Raw genomic sequence first — 21012 nt, 5'->3', positions numbered from 1 at the left:
TGGAACGCATTATCATGGAACTTATAAACAATGACATTGGCAACCTTCAGACACTGGACCCCACCCAGTTTGGGTTTGTGAAGGGCCGATCTTGTCTCCTGAATCTGATTGACTTCTTCAAATCAGTCTCCAGAGCTGTGGACGAGGGTAAGGTGGTCCACACAGCCTTTCTGGACCTCGCCAAGGCCTTTGACACCATCCCCCACTCTGGAATCATAGATAAACTTACTAAGCTGGGCATAAATCCCTACATCACTCGAAGGGTTGCCAACTGGCTTACTGACAGAACCCAGAATGTAAAAGTAGCTGACTCCAAATCCAGCTCCAGACAAGTGACAAGTGGAGTACCTCAGGGTTCAGTCCTGGGACCACTCTTGTTTGGCATCTACTTCTCTGAAGTATAGGCCAACACTAAGGGACTCTGGCTAACAAAGTTTGCAGATGACTGCAAACTGTGAGCCATTATTGAATCCCCAAATGATATGGATATTCTACAAAAGGGCCTTACAGAAACAGATGCCTGGCGCCAGAGCCATGGGCTCAAGCTTAATGCCAAGAAATGTATAGTTATCCCCTTTGGAAAAAAACATGTACCCGTGAATTACAACAAAGGTGTCAGGACGCTAAACATCGAAAGTGTGACGAGATTCTTAGGGACACAGGTGGACAATGGTCTCACTTTTGATAACCACATCGCTACAACAGTCAGGAAATCCTTCTATGTGGCACACCTCATCACTAAGAGCTTTTCATCCAGAAAAAAGGAGGTCATTGTCCCACTGTACTCATGCCTCATTAGACCCATTATAGAGTATAATGCCCCGTTTGGTATGTACCTCACAAGACATCTGCAACAGCTGGAAAGGCCACAGAAATACCTCACAAAAAGAATCACAGGCCTAAAGCAGATGCCATATGCTGACCATCTAAAAAAACTCCAGCTATACTCTGTGGCATATCGTCTACTCAGAGGCAATCTCTGCTTAACATACAAGGCCATGTCAAACCCTGAGCTGTTGGACATGCTCCACTTAAAGAAATCCCAATCCCTCAGAGCCACATGCTCCAGGGATCTAAACCTTGTCATCACAATGAACAAAACATGCTGGAGGGATAGGTTCCTGACCCAGAAACTCCCCATACTCTGGAATAGACTGCCCATACATGTCAAGCAGAGCGACTCATTGGCCCTCTTCAAAAGGAACCTTGATGATTGGATGGGAGATAGGAAATTCACCCCGGGGATCATGTCAGTCGCCCTGCTAGACAGGGGCCCAGAGAAGTAAATATTGTGGGAAGAAATATCCAGGGAATTGTTATGGCTAGGCTTGCATAGGCCTTAGGGCCAATAGCCTAGTACCAACCTATGAACCTATGAACCAGCCTCAAACAGATGCCCAGACCTTCTCAAAAAAATCCAGCTTTACTCTGTCGCATATCGCCTACTAAGAGGTGATCTCTGCCTAACATACAAAGCTATGTCAAACCCAGAGCTTTTGGACATGCTTCACTTAAAGAAATCCCAATCCTTCACTTAAAGAAATCCCAATCCATCCGAGCTACACGCTCTAGGGACCTAAACCTTGTCACCACAATAAACAGAACATGCCGGAGGAATAGATTCCTGTCCCAGAGACTTCCCATACTCTGGAATAAACTACCTACCTATCTATATCAAACAAAGCTCCTCATTAGCACTCTTCAAGAAAAATCTTGATGATTGGATGGGAAATAGGAAATTCACCCCAGGATCACCTCTGTGGCTCTGCTCGACACTGGCACAGGAAAATAATTTTCTTGGGTGGCAAAAGCCAGGGTACCTTTTTGGCTGGGCTTGTATAGGCCCCAGGGTCAATAGCCTAGTACCTACCTATGAACCTATGAATATGTTTAAGAGCAGTGGCTATCCAAATACTCTTCTAGATAATGTTCGGAATGAAGTCATATTAAAATGAAATAGTGGATTTTTTAGGCCTATTTTAAATCAACAAATATAAATTAACAGTACTGCCTTTCAGGGTGAAGTATTCCAACATTTGTATAATAATATAAAACAGATAAGAAACAAAAAAAGGATGGTTTTCATTTATTACAGTATTTAATAAGGACAGTTTGACTATTGTCCAGATATTAAATAAAAATTGGAACTTACTTGCTCTTGACCAGTCAGTTGGGGATACCTTGGGTTCTAAACCTGTAGTAGTATTTAAAAAGGATCTTTCCTTTAAAACTATGTTAGAAAAAGCAGGGCAAGCAATATAAGTTTTAACAACCATAATAAACCAGTAGGCAATTTTAGATGTGGGATGTGTAAACAATGTCCCTATATTATAGTTACAGGGGAGAAGTTTAAATTAAGTGTACTTTACTGTTATGTACCAGGACATTACAGCCATCAATCTAAAAATGTGGTGTATTTGGCCAAGTGTTTACAATGCCCATTTTCTATACTGAGAAGAGATCTAGGCATTTGCGGGAAAGAATGTATGAACACTTGACCGATATAAAAAAAAGGAAATTAACCAATGCATTGTGTAAGCATATCACATAATTTGAAGATCATGTTTTTGGTTTTCTAGTTATACAACAGATTGTTCCAGATGTACAAGGAAGGATTTTGCCTGAACATGTATACTTATGTGAATTAAAGTGGCAATTATGATTTAATGCTTTTACACACCCTCACCTGAATGATTATATCAGCATTAACTGTGTGCTTAAACTTAGACACCTAGAGGGTTAACATTTTTTTTTAATATGCAACTGTTGACGTAATGGTTTTACTGTTTTAATTATTTTAATTAATTAATTGTTCATTATTCAATTGAAATTTTGGTATTTAATGTGAGGTTGTTTTATTGATAGTTAGTTCTGAAGAAGTCCCTGAAAAGAATTGTTAGGACAAAAGCCCTTAACTAGCCTTGTTTGAATACATTTTTGCTTTGGATCATTTTGCTGTCATTTACCCTTGACTGCTGCATCACGTTTTTACAACTCTACACTAACCTAAAATCTCTTCGGTCTGCTGATAAAGTATTGTTCAAGGTTAACAAAACCCAAAACTCTCACCGCATCTCCTTATACTCACATATCACTGCAAGCACTGGAAATATCTACCTCAGCATATTCTGTCCATCAATGAAACACATCCATTTAAACAGTCCCTAAAGGAATATTTCACCAAACATAGGCTTTGCTCATGTTCTCCACCAGCGTAAGTAATTTAACCCCTTACTGTCTAACTTCCTTCTCTCCACCACCCATTGTCAATATTTCTTGGCAAATGAGCCTTCTTACATTCAGTTTGTGATATTTTTATCCTGAAAAGAAGAAAAAAAAAAACATATATATATATATATATATATATATATATATATATATATATGTATGTATATATTTTTTTGTCTGTATGAATAGTATAAGCTTATTGTACTACCACTGTTATATGTTTTTAGATACAATGTTAAGAGACTTGTGGTTGAACTCCTTTTGTAATTGTCATATGTACAAATGTATAATTATGTAATCTAGTTTAGAGCTTTTCTCCCCCGGGTTTCTGCTGAAAATGGGCTTCTGGCCCACCCACTCAGACACTACATGGTTATCAAACGTAAATAAATAAATTCCATTAGGTATTACAGTCATCTCTCTCCATTATTTCATTCACTTTCTTCTATGAGTTGTAATAAGATGCAGTTCTTTCATCTTGTATTAACACAAAAATATAAAACACACTTGAAGAATTACAGTACCCTAAAATTTGCATTAGATTCCACAAAAGTAAAAAAATAAATGCCAAGAAAGACCCTTCAGCAAATGAACAGGGAAGTGCAAACACTGTATAATTTGCATATCATGACTGCAGTACAATGCGATACTGTGCTTTTAGTTTGTTTTCTTTTCCTTTTTTTGATCACGCATGTAAAATTGAAATCTACAGTCCTATCTGGATGGTAAAGTATAATCAGCCTACATTATCATTTCAAATATGGAATGCAAATAGTACGTGATCTTCTACTATTTATACACTGGTGACACACTGTCATCTTCTGAGAAACTATTGACTGGATTATGCAACTTTTTTTCTTGTGGGTGTTTTTACGTATAAGACACTTATTCATTAAATACTTCCTGTTGAAACATGTTTTAAAAATGAAACTGGTATGTTATAATGAATACTTATACAATGAAAGGCAGTAACTGAATGCCTTTATGTTCAGGTCAGTTACAATTAATACATCAGTGGGTGTCTCTCTTACTTATAGTCAATGTGTCACTGAAGACATATTAAATGCACTAAATCCTTTCTTCTCTACTTGCCTTTGTTATATACATTATCATGATGTGAAAAAAATAAAAAAGAAAACATTTCAAAAACAGAAAAAAATGCATTTATTTGTAGAGTGGCAGGCCTAACAACACCTTAGAGTGGTGTACGCTTTTAGGGAAAAGGTAGTCTGATGTTGCAATCAACTATAGACATGGAATCTATAAACTGTGTAAGTGAAGTCATGATGTTACGGGACAAATATAATACTCATAAAGCTAGATGTGCAGTTTATTTATTTATGAATTTATTTTCTTGACCAGGTAAGTGGAGAATTCAAAGGATCATTTTCAGTCATGAGCCAAGCCAAAAGACACAAAGGTTAAACACAGCATATTAATTTGAGCATTCTTTAGACAACATTGATAAGAGATATCTGAATGTGTACAGTCAGGTAAAGGAGAAATACTTACAACGAAAAACAGAAACAACCAGGAACGAGAGAGAAGCAAAAATTGTATCGAGCACCTGTTTCCACCAGTGTACTAAAGTAAAAAGACTTACACTCTCTGTGTATTACACACACATTTATCACAAATGGAGAACTACATCTAGGCATACAAATAAATCAAACATTTACAAAACTGTAGCAAAGAATGGTGGAGAATATAGTAATATACGATAATGAGTTGACAAACGGCTACATTGTGCTCAGTGCTTTAGAGAAATGAACATCACTAGTATCTGTAACATTCACACTTACGAATAGTACATCAGTAATCTCAGACATTTTAAAAAGGCCAACAGTTTGTAAGTTTCTGATTTGCAGAGATAATGGATTCTAAGCAGCAATGCCAGTTACTGAAAGACTTTTCCTCTACTACTACTACTACTACTAAAATGTTTAGCCCATAAGGCTTCTTTAGATTCCAAAGGCCTAGTGAGGTATTACTATTTCTTGTCTATTAGTTTAGCTGAGGCAGTACTTTAGCTGTAGTGGTTTAAATATAAGATAGGAAAGAAGCAGTGTGGTCTGGGAAATGCTAGATAACCAGATGTTATTTTGTAGGGAGAGGCAGTAACATTCTCAGACTTCATGGAAAGAGATGACTACTGATTCTTCTGAGAATCTTTTGCAGGGTGGTTGTGTTGTAGGCGGAGTTGTTGTGTCTTTCGGCTTTTCTCGGTTAGGGGTCGCCACAGCTGAACTCCGGTCCGCTAATGATTGGCAGTAGCTTTTTACATGCCGAGTTGCTGGCCCTGACGCACAACCTTCAACAAAGGTATGCCCATTCACACATGTCTCCACACAGAAGACGCTCTAGCTGAGAATCGAACAGGACATCTTACTGTGAGGCGACAACGCTACTGCAGCACCACCACCGCAGTCTGTGTTGTGGGCGGAGTACAAAATATTAAATGGAAGAGCATACTGTAAGTCTAAAGCATATTTTGAGTTAACAACTTATTTGTACATGATTTAACACTACTTTTGAAGGCAGGAGTGAGATAAAGATATTGGTACAAATTAGCCATGCCAATCGACATCTTGAGTGAGTCCTCTGTTGTGAATGAACATACTTCACTGACTCTGTGAGACATGACAAAATAATAATTTTGGATTTCAAAGTAATAACTCTGGATTTCCTGAATTTCTGACAAGTTTTTTTGCTGTGCAGGCAGAGAACACTTTGCTGAAAGGTTTCTGTGTTTGCTCTGAACATTTAATTGTTGCAGTTATTATTAAGTAGGGAGAGACTGCCACCTTCATACATAGTGATTCTCAACTCAGGGAGGGTGTTGACTTGGTCATTAATAAATAATCAGTATGATTTCAGGCAGGGTTACAATAATGACAAAAAGGGACAGCCTATCACGGAGCCTTGAAGTACACCAGAAGACAGCCTAATAACACGCAAACAGCAGAAACACAATGCAACACTAAAGGTTTTCTCCTGTAGGTACTTACTGAGCTAACACACTAGTTTATCCTGCCTACCTTTCCAATGTTAGAGAGGAGAATGCGATAATTAACATGTTTAAAGGGTCTTTTTATGTCAGTGAAAATGCAACAGTCAGCAGGTTTTTCTCCACATGTGCGTAGATGGTGCTTTTTTTTATCTTGTAGACAGCTGTAATAGCATTGTAAACCTGCCTGAAATCATACTGATTATCAGAGAGAAGGCAAGATTCACCAACATGGTCACCAACCTTTAATTTTACTGTTTTTTTCAGCAAATTACCAAGTGCTTATAGACTGGAGTGGGATTTAGTTATGGATACTAATCAGTTTCTTGTTTTATTTTTATTGTTTTTACAAAGTAGAGGTATTAAGTTGTGTTTGAAAACATCCAGAAATAGTATTTCTTTCAGCATTCATTTTAAATATTGAACATGTGAAACTGTATGTTACTGCTTTGGTAAATACCATGTTAAGAAAGGAAGAGCGTGGGGTTATATTGTCTGGATAGCAGTTAGATTCTAATTACTCCATTTATTTCACTATTATAGTTAACTTCTTTAAGGTGGAAGGTGGGTATTGGAAGCAGTCAGGAGAAACGTATAGGTGAATATAACTAGTTTGTGCAGATAGAGTGTAATATGATGGCTATAACCTAAAGCACATAATTATATATGGAAAGGGGTGCCACAAACCAGCACAATCTGCTAAGTGAAATATGATGCAGATAAACCTGTTTGTACAGTTGAGTGGTCACAGCATGTTATGCTAATGTTTGATATTAAAAATATTTATCTAAATTATATGCTGTGAAGATGCCTGCCACAAAGACAGAAACTGCAATCTACTCACATCTTTTTACTTAATTACTCCTTTAGTTGGTGACCTAACATGCATTATAATAAGTCAAAGGATGGTAACGTCTTGTGTGTTCACCATGTTTTCTTTGGACACTGTGACAAAATTAAGAGATTCAGCCTATTTAAATGTGCCGGTCTGCAATCTGGCACTTTTCCTGGTGGTATTTACTTTGAAAAATGCACTGCATTTTGAATTAAATAAATAAGAGATTGAGAGATGGGATGAGTACACAAGACTATGAAAAAATGTACTGCATTTTGAATTAAATAAATAAGAGATTGGGAGATGGGATGAGTACACAAGATCACGTAAACAGACATTACTAGTCTGAGTAGCAGGTGACTCAAGCGTTGTATGACCGCAGGAAAGAACCACGAATCAATGTTTGGTCTGTTATTATATTTTCTTCAGAGAACCTAAAGTATGGCTCAATAAAAAAGTGAAATGTGAACAGCATCTAAAAAACAATGGAACTTGTTTGGATTTTAAATAATCTTACACTTTGAAATTCCTTAAGTTTTAAATGTTATGACTACAGTTGTCTAGTAATAGTTGCACATGTCTTTCCAATGTACTAAGCCCCCCCCCAAATAAAAAGCAATACTGACTCCAATAGTTATGGTGGGAATGCTGCTACTTGAAATCTTTTCATTGTTTCTGGGTTATCTCTGAACACCAAACTTGGAACGCTTATAGTCTGCGATACAGGCTGCGAATCATGACTAGCTTTGGATAAGTGTAAATGACTTTGAAGACAGAGGGTAATCTGCTTTTGTCTGAAATAATGCAATTCTAGACAAAAATTACATGTTGTAAGATCCCACTGAAATCCAGTTATCATGGGTATGACATTTGCACAGAGACAGCAAACACCCACCTGTGAGCCCAACCAACCCTAGTGGTTTCCACACAAGGGAAGCTAAGTAGAGCAAAGCTGCTATAGTTTGTGGTTCTACTCTACTGAGCCTCCTCTGTGCAATAGTACAAATTACTCATTCACACAGTTATTGTATACCTGAACTGACAGATGTGCGACAATCACACAGTGATGCATACCTGTAATGACAGGTGTGAATGGGTAACATGCATACCTGCAATGACAGATATGACTGTGAGATTGTCACACAGCCATGCATACCTGTAATGACCGATGTGACTATGTAACTGTGTGACTGTCACACAGTCATGCATACCTGTAATGATAGATGTGACTGCATGACTGTCAGTCATGCATACCTGTAATGACAGATGTGACTGCTTGACTGTCACACAATCATGCATACCTGCAATGACAGATGTGACTGTGTGACTGTCACACAGTGATGCACACCTGTAATGACAGATGTGACTGTGTGACTGTCATACACCCATGCATACCTACAATGAGAGATGTGAGTGTGTGATTGTGACACAGTCATGCATAACTGTAATGACAGATGTGACTGCATGAGTGTAACAAAGTGATGCATGCCTGTAATAACAGATGTGACTGCCATATACCCATGCATACCTACAATGAGAGATGTGACTGTGTGACTGTGACACAGTCATATATAACTGTAATGAAAGATGTGACTGCGTGAGTGTAACAAAGTGATGCATACCTGTAATGACAGATGTGACTGTGTGACTGTCATACACCCATGTATACCTACAATGAGAGATGTGACTGTGTGACTGTGACACAGTCATGCATAACCGTAATAACAGATGTGACTGCGTGAGTGTAACAAAGTAATGCATACCTGTAATGACAGATGTGACTGTGTGATTGTCATACAGTGATGGATACCTGTAATGACAGATGTGACTGTGTAACTGTTTGACTGTCTCACAGTCATGCATACCTATAATGACAGATGTGACTTTGTGACTGTCACATAGTTATGAATACCTGTAATGACAGATATAGCTGACTGTCACACAGCCAGACATACCTATAATGACAGATGTGACGGTGTGACTGTCACATAGCCATGCATTCCTGTAATGGAAGATGTGACTGTGTAACCATCACACAGTGATGTATACCTATAATGACAGATGTGACTGTAAGACTGTTCCACAGTAATGACTACCTGTAATGACAGATGTTACTGTGTGACTGTCACACAGTCATACATACCTGTAATTACAAACATGACTGTGTAACTGTGTGAGGACGGTCACACAGTCATGCATTCCTGAAATGACAGATGTGAATATCACACACTTATGCATATCTATAGTGACAGATGTGATGGTGTAACTGCCACACAGAGATGCATACCTGTAATGACAGATGTGCCTTGTGATTGTCATACAGTTATGCATACCTGTAATGACAGATGTGACTGTGGGACTGTAAGACAGCCATGCACATCTTTAATGACAGATGTGACAGTGTAACTGTGTGACTGTCACATAGTCATGCATACCTGAAATGACAGACATGACTGTTACACAGTCATGCAAACCTATATGACAGATGTGATGGTGTGATTGCCACACAGTGATGCATACATGTAATAACAGATGTGACCTGTGACTGGCAAATAATGATGTATACCTGTAATGACAGATGTGACTGCATGACTGTCACACAGCCATGCATACCTGTAATGGAAGACATGAATGTGTAACCGTATGGCTGTCCCATAGTTATGCATACTGGAAATGACAGATGTGACTGTCACACAGCCATGCATACCTGCAATGACACTCATGACTGTGTAACTGTGTGACAGTCACACAATCATGCATACTTGCAATTAAAGATGTGACAGTGTGACTGTCATACAGCCATGCATACCTGCAATTATAGATATGAATATGTAACTATGTGACTGTCACACAGTAATGCATACCTGAAATGTCAGATGTGACTGTGTGACTGTGACACAGTCATGCCTAACTGTAATGTCAGATGTGACTGTGAGACTGTGACACAGTCATGCATAACTGTAATGACAGATGTGACTGTGATTGTCTCAGCAATGCATACCTGCAATGACAGATGTGGCTGTGTGACTCTCACACAGCCATGCATGCCTGTAATGACAGATGTGACTGTGTAACTGTGTGATGTCACACAATGGTGCATACCTGTAATGGCAGATGTCACTGTGTAGTTGTTACACAGTGATGCATACCTGTAGTGACAGATGTGGTGGTGTGATTGTCACACGGTCATGCATACCTGTAATGACAGATGTGACTATGTAACTGTGTGACTCTCACACAGTCATGCATACCTGAAATGGCAGATGTGACTGTGTGATTGTCACACAGTGATGCATACCTGTAAAGACATGAGACTGTGTGACAGTCACACAATGAAGCATACCTTTAATGATCAATGTGACTACGTGATTGTCACACAATCCTGCATACCTGTAATGACAGATGTGACTTTGTGACTGTCACACAGCCATGCATACTTGTAAAGGCAGATGTGACTGTGTAACTGTGTGAGTGTCACACAGTCATGCATACCTGTAATCTTAGATTTGACTGTGAATTTCACACAGAGATGCATACCTGTAATGACATATGTGATTGTGTGATAGTCACACAGTGATGCACACCTGTAATGACAGTTGTGACTGTGTGACTGTCACACAGTTGTGTACACCAGTAATGACAAATGTGACTGTGTGACCATCGCACAGCCATGCATACCTGGAATGAAAAATCTGAATGTGCAACTGGGTGACTGTCACAGTTATGTATACCTGAAATGGCAGAGTGTAATTGTCATACAGTGATACATACCAGTAATGACAGATGTGACTGTGTGACTGTCACACAGTCATGCATACCTGTAATGATGTGACTGTGTGATTGTCAGTCAGTGATGCATACCCATAATGACAAATGTGGCTGTGTGTGACCCTCACACAGTCATGCATGCCTGTAATTACAGATGTGACTGTGTGACTGTCACACAGTCATTCACAATGGAAGTGACGGATGTGACAGTGTGACTGTCACACAGTCATGCATACTTGTAAGTACATATGTGACTGTGTGAGTGTGACATAGTGATAAATACCTGTAATGACAGGCATGACTGTTTGTCACACCATCATTCATAACCTGTAAAGAAAGGTGTGGCTTTGTGACTGCCACACAGTCATGCATACATATAGTGGCATATGTGACTGTGTGACTGTCGGATGGCCATGCATACCTGTAATGGCAGATGTGACTTTGTAACTGTTTGACTGTCACACAGTCATGCATACCTGTAATGACAGATGTGATGGTGTAACTGCCACACAGAGATGCATACTTATAATGACAGATGTGCCTTGTGATTGTCATAAGTCATGCATACCTGTAATGACAGATGTGACTGTGTGACTGAAAGACAGCCATGTGCATCTTTAATGACAGACATGACAGTGTAACTGTGTGACTGTCACACAGTCATGCATACCTGAAATGACAGACATGACTGTTACACAGTCATGCAAATCTATATGACAGATGTGATGGTATGATTGCCACACAGTGATGCATACATGTAATGACATATGTGACTTGTGACTGTCAAACAGTGATGCATACCTGTAATGACAAATGTGACTGTGTAACTGTCACACAGCCATGCATACCTGTAATGACAGATGTGAATGTGTAACTGTATTGCTGTCCCATAGTTATGCATACCTGAAATGACAGATGTGACAGATACACAGTCATGCATACCTGTAATTACAGATGTGACAGTGTGACTGTCACACAGCCATGCATACCTGTAATGACAGATGTGAATATGTAACTATGTGACTGTCACACAGTCATGCATGCAGGAAATGTCAGATGTGACTGTGTGACTGTGACACAGTCATGCATAACTGTAATGTCAGATATGACTGTGTGATTGTCTCACAGTCATGCATACTAGTAATGACAGATGTGACTGTGTGACTGTCACACAGTCATGTACACCAGTAATGACAAATGTGACTGTGTGACCATTGCACAGCCATGCATACCTGGAACAAAAATCTGAATGTGTAACTGGGTGACTGTCACAGTCATGTATATCCGAAATGGCAGAGGTGACGATGTAATTGTCATACTGTGATACATACCAGTAATGGCAGATGTAGCTGTTTGTGACTGTAACACAGTCATGCATTCCAGTAATGATAGCTGTGACTGTTTGATTGTCATACAGTGATGCATACCTGTAATGACAAATATGGCTGTGTGACTATCACACAGTCATGCATACCTGTAATGATGTGACTGTGAGATTGCCACTCAGTGATGCATACTCATAATGACAAATGTGGCTGTGTGTGACCCTCACACAGTCATGCATGCCTGTAATGATAGATGTGATAGTGTGACTGTCACACAATGATGCACTCCTGTAATGACAGATGTGGCTGTGTGATAGTCACACAGTGATGCATAACTGAAATGACAGACATGACTGTTACACAGTCATGCTAACCTATATGACAGATGTGATGGTGTGATTGCCATACAGTGATGCATACATGTAATGACAGATGTGACTTGTGACTGTCAAAAAGTGATGCATACCTATAATGCCAAATATGACTGTGGAACTGCCACACAGCCATGCATATCTGTAATGACAGACGTGAATGTGTAACTGTATTGCTGTCCCATAGTTACGCATACCTGAAATGACAGATGTGACAGATACACAGTCATGCATACCTGTAATTACAGATGTGACAGTGTGACTGTCACACAGCCATGCATACCTGTCATGACAGATGTGAATATGTAACTATGTGGCTATCACACAGTCATGCATACCTGAAATGTCAGATGTGACTGTGTGACTGCAGATGTGACTGTGTGACTGTCACACAGCCATGCATACCTGTAATGACAGATGTAACTGTGTAACTGTGTGATGTCACGCAGTGGTGCATACCTGTAATGACCGATGTGACTGTATGACTGTCACACACTCATTCACAATGGAAATGACAGATGTGACAGTGTGACTATCAGTAAGTACAGATGTGACTGTATGATTGTGACATAGTGATCCATACCTGTAATCACAGACATGACTGTTTGTCACACAGTCATGCATACCTGTAAAGCAAGGTGTGACTGTATGATTGTCACTCAGTGATGCAGACCTGTAATAGCAGATGTGACTGTGTGATTGTCACACAGGAATGCAGGTCTGTAATGACAGATGTCACTGTATTACTGTCAAACAGTCATGCTCACTTGTAATGACAGATGTGACTGTGTGACCACCACACAGCCATGCATAGCTGTGATGACAGGTGTGATTGCGTGAGTGTCACACATTGAGGCATACCTTTAATGACAGATGCGACTGTGTGATTATCACATATTCATGCATACCTGTAATGACAGATGTGACGGTGTGACTGCCACAGTGTCATGAATACCTGTAATGACATATGTGACTGTGTGAGACTCACACAACCATGCATACCTATAATGACAGTAGTGACTGTGTAACTTTGTGACTGTCACACACACAATCATAAGTAACTGTAATGAGAGATGTGATTGTGTGATTGTCACACAGTGATGCATCCATTTAATGACAAATGTGACTGTGTGGCTGTCACACAGTCATGCATACATGTAATGACAGATGTGACTCTGTTATAAGTCACACAGTCATGCATAAATGTAATGACAGGTGTGACTACTAACAGTCACACAGTCATGCATACCTATAATGGCAGATGTGACTGTGTGACTGTCACAAAGCCATGCATACCAGAATGCCAGATTTGACTGTGTAACTGTGTGACTGTCACACAGCCATGCATTCCTGAAAAAGCAGATGTGAATGTGTGATTGTCATGCAGTGATGCATACCTTTAATGGAAAATGTGATTGTGTGACTGTCATACAGCCATGCATACCTATAATAACAGCTGTTACTGTGTAACTGTGTGAATCTAAGACAGACATGCATACCTGTAATGACAGATGTGACTGTGTGACTGTCACACTGTCATGCATAGGTGTAAAGGGAGATGTGACCATGTGACTGTCACACAGCCATGCATACCTATAATGACAGATTTGACTGTGTAACTGTGTGAGTGTCACACAGTCTTGCATACATATCATCACAGATGGGACTGTGTGATTGTCACACAGTGATCCATACATTTAATGAAGGATGCAAGTGTGTATCATACCATCATGCATACCTTTAATGACAGATGTGACTTTTTGACTGTCACACAGCCACACATACCTGTAATGACAGATATGACTGGGTGACTGTCACACAGTGATGCATACCTGTAATGACAGATGTGACTGTGATACTGTCACACAGTTACTCATACATCTAATGACAGATGTGACTGAGTTTCACACAGCCATAATTACCTGCAATGACAGATGTGACTGTGTAACTGTGTGACTGTCACTCAGTCATGTATACCTGAAATGACATATGTGGCTGTCACAAAGTCACCCATATCTATAATGAGAGATTTGTCTGTGTGTTTATCTCACAGTGATGCTATCTGTAATGACAGGTGTGACTGTGTGACTGTCACACGGTGATGCATACCTATAATGGCAGATGTGACTGGGTGACTGTCACAATACCATGCATACCTGTAATGACAGATGTGACTGTGTGATTGTCACTCAGTAATGCAGACTTGTAATGAGAGATGTGAGGGTATGATTGTCACACATTCATGCATACCTGTAATGACAGATGTGACTGGCTGTCACACAGTCATGCACACCTGTAATGACAGATGTGACTGTGAGCATCACACAGCTAGGCTTACCCATAATGACAGTTCCGACTATGTGACATCACACAGACATTTATACCTGTAATGACAGATGTGACTGTGTAACTGTGTGACTGTTATGTAATCATGCATACCTGAAGTGACAGATGACTGTGTGACTGTCACGCAGTCATGCAAACCTGTAATGACAGATGTGACAGTGTGACTGTCAAAAAGTGATGCATACCTGTAATAATAGATGTTATGTGTGATTGCCACACAGTTATGCATCCATGTAATGACAGATGTGACTGTCACATGGCAATGCATGCCTGTAATGGCAGATGTGACTGTGTAAGTGTGTGACTGCCACAAAGTCATGCATCCCTGTAATGTCAGATTAAACTGTGATTTTCTCCTGTGATGCATACCTGTAATGACAGATGTGACTATGTAACTGTGAAACTGTCACACAGTCATGCATACATGAAGTGGCAGATGTGACTGTCTGACTGTCACTCAGTGATGCATTCCTGTAGTGGCATATGTGACTGTGTGATAGTTACACCGTGATTCATACGTGTAATGACAGATGTGACTGTGTGACTTTTACACAGTCATGCAAACCTGAAATAATAGATGTGACTGTGTGACTGTCATGCAGTCATCCATACCTGTCCTGACAGATGTGACTTTGTGATTGTCACACAGTACTGCATACCTGTAATTACAGATGTGACTTTGTGACTGTCACACAACCATGCATACTTGTAATGGCAGATGTGACTGTATAACTGTGTGACTGTCACAAAGTCATGCATACTTGTAATCTCAGATTTGACTGTGATTTTCACACAGTGATGCATACCTGTAATGACATATGTGATTGTGTGACAGTCACACAGTGATGCATACCTATAATGATAGTTGTAACTGTCACACAGTCATGTATACCAGTAATGACAAATGTGACTGTATGACCATCACTCAGCCACGCATACCTGGAATGAAAGATCTGAATGTGTAACTGGGTGACTGTCACAGTCATGTATACCTGAAATGGCAGAGGTGACCATGTGATTGTCATATAGTGATACATACCTGTAATGGCAGATGTAGCTGTTTCTGACTGTAACACAGTCATGCATTCCAGTAATGATAGATGTGACTGATTGTCACAGAGTGATGCATACCTATAATGACAGATGTGGCTGTGTGACTGTCACACAGTCATACATACCTGTAATTGTGTGACTGTGTGATTGTCACTCAGTGATGCATACCCAGAATGACAAATGTGGCTATGTGTGACCGTCACACATTCATACATGCCTATAATGATAGATGTGATGGTGTGATAGTCACACAGTGATGCATACCTGTAATGACAGATGTGATTGTGTGACTGTCACACAGTCATTCACAATGGAAATGACAGATGTGACAGTTTGACTATCACACAGTCATGTATACTTGTAAGTACAGATGTGACTGCGTGATATTACATAGTGATCCATACCTGTAATGACAGGCATGACTGTTTGTCACACAGTCATGCATACCTGTAAAGAAAGGTGTGACTGTCACACAGTCATGCATACCTATAATGGCATATGTGACTGTCAGATGGCCTTGCATACCTGTAATGGCAGATGTGACTGTGTGATTGTCACTCAGTGATGCAGACCTGTAATAGCAGATGTGGCTGTGTGATTGTCACACAGGCATGCATAGCTGTAATGGCAGATGTCACTGTATTACTGTCAAACAATTATGCTCCCTTGTAATGACAGATGTGACTGTGTGACCACCACACAGCCATGCATAGCTGTAATGACAGGTGTGATTGTGTGAGTGTCACACAGTGATGCATTCCTTTAATGACAGATATGACTGTGTGATTATCACACATTCATGCATACCTGTAATCACAGATGTGACTGTGTGAAACTCACAAAGCTATGCATACCTGTAATGACAGTAGTGGCTGTGTAACTGTGTGACTGTCACACACACAGTCATGAGTAGCTGTAATGAGAGATGAGATTGTGTGATTGTCACACAGTGATGCATACCTTTAATGACAGATGTGACTGTGTGGCTGTCACACAGTCATGCATACCTATAATGGCAGATGTGACTGTGTGACTGTCACACAAGTCATGCATACCTGTAATGACAGAAGTGACTCTGTTATATGTCACACAGTCATGCATAAATGTAATGATAGGTGTGACTGTGTAACTGTCACACAGTCATGCATACCTATAATGGCCAATGTGACTGTTTGTCTGTCATAGAGCCATGCATACCTGAATGGCAATGTGATTGTGTAACTGTGTGATGGTCACGCAGTCATGCATTCCTGAAATGGCAGATGTGACTGTATGGTTGTCACATGGTGATGCATACCTGCAAAGACAGATGTAGCTGTGTGTGACTGCCACACAGCCATGTACAACTGTAATGACAGATGTGATGGTGTAACTGCGTGACTGTCATACAGTAATGTATACAGGTATGGGCAGGTGTTACTGCGTGATTGTCATACAGTGATGCACATCTTTAATGACAGACGTGACTTTGTGATTGTCATACAGTCATGCATACCTATAATGACAGCTGTTACTGTGTAACTGTGTGAATCTAAGACAGCCATGCATACCTGTAATGATAGATGTGACTGTCACATTGTCATGCATAGGTGTAATGGGAGATGTGACTATGTGACTGTCACACAGTCATGCATACCTATAATGACAGATTTTACTGTGTAACTATGTGAATGTCACACAGTCTTGGATACATATCATCACAGATGGGACTGTGTGATTGTCACACAGTGATGCATATGTTTAATGAATGTGAGTGTGTGAGCATCATACCATCAGGCATACCTTTAATGACAGATGTGACTTTGTGACTGTCACACAGCCATACATCCCTGTAATGACAGATATGACTGGGTGACTGTCACACAGTGATGCATATCTGTAATGACAGATGTGACTGTGATACTGTCACACAGTTATTCATACCTCTAATGACAGGTGTGACTGACTGTCACGCAGCCATAAATTCTTGTAATGAGAGATTTGACTCTGTAACTGTGTGACTATCACTCAGTCATGTATACCTGAAATGGCAGATTTGACTGTCACACAGTCATGCTTAATTATAATGACAGATTTGACTGTGTTTGTCTCACAGTGATGCATATCTGTAATGATAGATGTGACTATGTGACTGTCACACAGTCATCCATGCCTATAATGGCAGATGTGACTGTATGACTGTCACATGGCCCTGCATACATGTAATGGTAGATATGTCTATGTGATTGTCACAAAGTGATGAATACCTGTAATGACAAATGTACCTTTGTGCTTGCCACTCAGTGATGCCTACTTGTAATGACAGATTGTGATGGTGTGATTGTCACAGATTCATCCATACTTGTAATGACAGATGTGACTGTGTGACTGTCGCGCAGTCATGCACATCTGTAATGACAGATATGACTGTGTGAACACCATACAGCCATGCAAACATGTAATGGTAGGTGTGACTGTGTGCCCATCACACAGCCATTGATACCTGTAAGAACAGGTTTGACTGTGTAACTGTGTGACAGCCACACAGTCACGCATATCTTAAAAGGCAGATGTGACTGTGTCAGTGTCACACAGTGATACATACCTATAAAGACAGATGTGCCAGTGTGTGACTGTCACACAGTCATGGATAACTGTAATAACAGATGTGCCTGTGTGACTATCACACAGTCAAGCATACCTGTAATAATAGATGTGAGTGTTTAAATGTGTGACTGTCACACAGTCATGCATACATGTAATGATAGATATGACTGTATGATTGTCACATAGTGATGCACACCTTACAAAAAGATGTGACTGTGTGACTGTCACACATTCATGCATACTTGCAATGACAGATGTGAATGTGTAACTCTGTGACTCTCACACAGTCGTGCATACTTGACATAAGAGTTGTGACTGTCATAAAGCCATGCATACCTGTAATGGCAGATGTGACTGTGTAACTGTGTGATTGTGACACAGTGATGCAAAAATCCATGCATACCTGTAACGGTAGATGTGACTGTGTAACTGTATGATTGTGACACAGTGATGCATACAACTAATGACAGATATGACTGTGTGGCTGTCACACAGACACATGTACCTGCAATGACAGGTGTGACTGTGTGACTGCCACACAGTTATGCATACCTGAATGACAGATGTGACTGTGTGACTGTCACACAGTTATGCATACCTGTAATGACATATGTGACTGTGTGACTGTCACACTGCCATGCATACCTCTAATGACAGATATGACTGACTGTCACACAGCCATACATTCCTGTATTGACAGATGTGACTGTGTAACTGTGTGACTGTCAGTCATGTATACCTGAAATGACAGATGTGACTGCATACCTATAATGACAGATTTGACTGTGGGTTTGTCTCAGTGATGCATATCTGTAATGACAGATGTGACTATGTCACACAGTGATGCATACCTACAAAGGCAGATGAGACTGTGCAACTATCAGATGGCCATGAATACTTGTAATGGCATATGTGAGTGTGTGATTGTCACACAGTGATGCATGCATGTAATGACAGATGTGAATCTGTGATTGCCACTCAGTGATGCATATGTGTAATGACACATGTTACAGTGTGATTGTCACACATTCATGCATAAGTGTAGTGACAGATGTGACTGTTTGAATGTCACACAGTCATGCACATCTGTAATGACAGATCTGACTATGTGACCATCACACAGCCATGCATATCTGTAATGACAGGTGTGACTGCCCATCACACAACCTCTAATTACTGATGTGACTGTGTAACTGTGTGACTCTTACACAGTCATGCATACCTGAAATATCAGAGGTGACTGTGTCATTGTCACACACTGATTTATACCTATAAAGACAGATGTGCCTGTGTGTGACTGTCACACAGTCATTAACACCTGTAATGACAGATGTGACTGTGTGACTGTCATACAGCCATGCATACCAGTAATGATAGATGTGAGTGTGTGACTGTGTGACTGTCACACAGTCATGAATACCTGTAATGACAGGTGCGACTGTCTGCCCATCACACAGCCATTCATTCCTGTAATGACTGATGTGACTGTGTAACTGTGTGACTCTTACACAGACATGCATACCTGAAATATCAGATATAACTGTGTCATTGTCACACAGTGATCATACCTGTCATGACAGATGTCACTGTGTGAGTGTCCCAGAGCCATGCATAACTCTAATGACAGATGTGACTCTGTGACAGCCACACAGCCATGCATACATGTAATGACAGATGTGACTGGGTAAATGTGTTTGCCACTGAGTCACACATAACTTAAACACAGATATGACTGTCACACAGTCATGTATAGGTATAATGACAGATGTGACTGCGTGATTGTCACACAGTGATGCATACATATAGTGACAGATTTTATTGTGTGACGGCCACACAGTCATGCAGACCTGTAATGGCAGATGTGACTGTGTAAGTGTGACTGTCAGACAATCATGCATGCCTGTAATGATAGATGAGACTCTGTGAGTGTCACACAGGGATGTGTACCTGTAATGACAGATGTGACAGTGGGATTGTCAAACAATGACACATACCTGTAATGAGAGATTTGACTCCGTGATTGCCACACAGTGATGCATACCTTTAATGACAGGTGTGATTGTTTGAGTGTCACACAGTCATGCATACCTGTAATGACAAATGTGACTGTGTAACTGTGTGATGGTCACAGTCAGGCATACCTGTAAAGACAGATGCGGCTGTGTTATTTTAACAAAGTGATGTTTACCTGTAATGACATATGTGACTGTGTGATAGTCACACAATGATGCATACCTGTAATGACAGATGTGATGTTGTTATGGTCACACAGTCATGCATACATGTAATGACAGATGTTAGTGTGTGTGACTGTCACATAGTCATGCATACCTGTAATGACAAATGTGACTGTGTAACTGTGTGATGGTCACACAGTCATGCATACCTGTAATGACAGATGTGACTGTGACTGTCACACAGTCATGCAGAACTGAAATGACAGATGTGACAGTGTGACTATCACACAGTCACACATATCTTGAAGAACAGATG

This window comes from Protopterus annectens, chromosome 15.part0 (assembly GCF_019279795.1).
Source record: "Protopterus annectens isolate FY-2018-M chromosome 15.part0, PAN1.0, whole genome shotgun sequence".
Lineage (NCBI taxonomy): Eukaryota > Metazoa > Chordata > Ceratodontiformes > Protopteridae > Protopterus > Protopterus annectens.
This window is presented reverse-complemented; position numbering follows the sequence as displayed.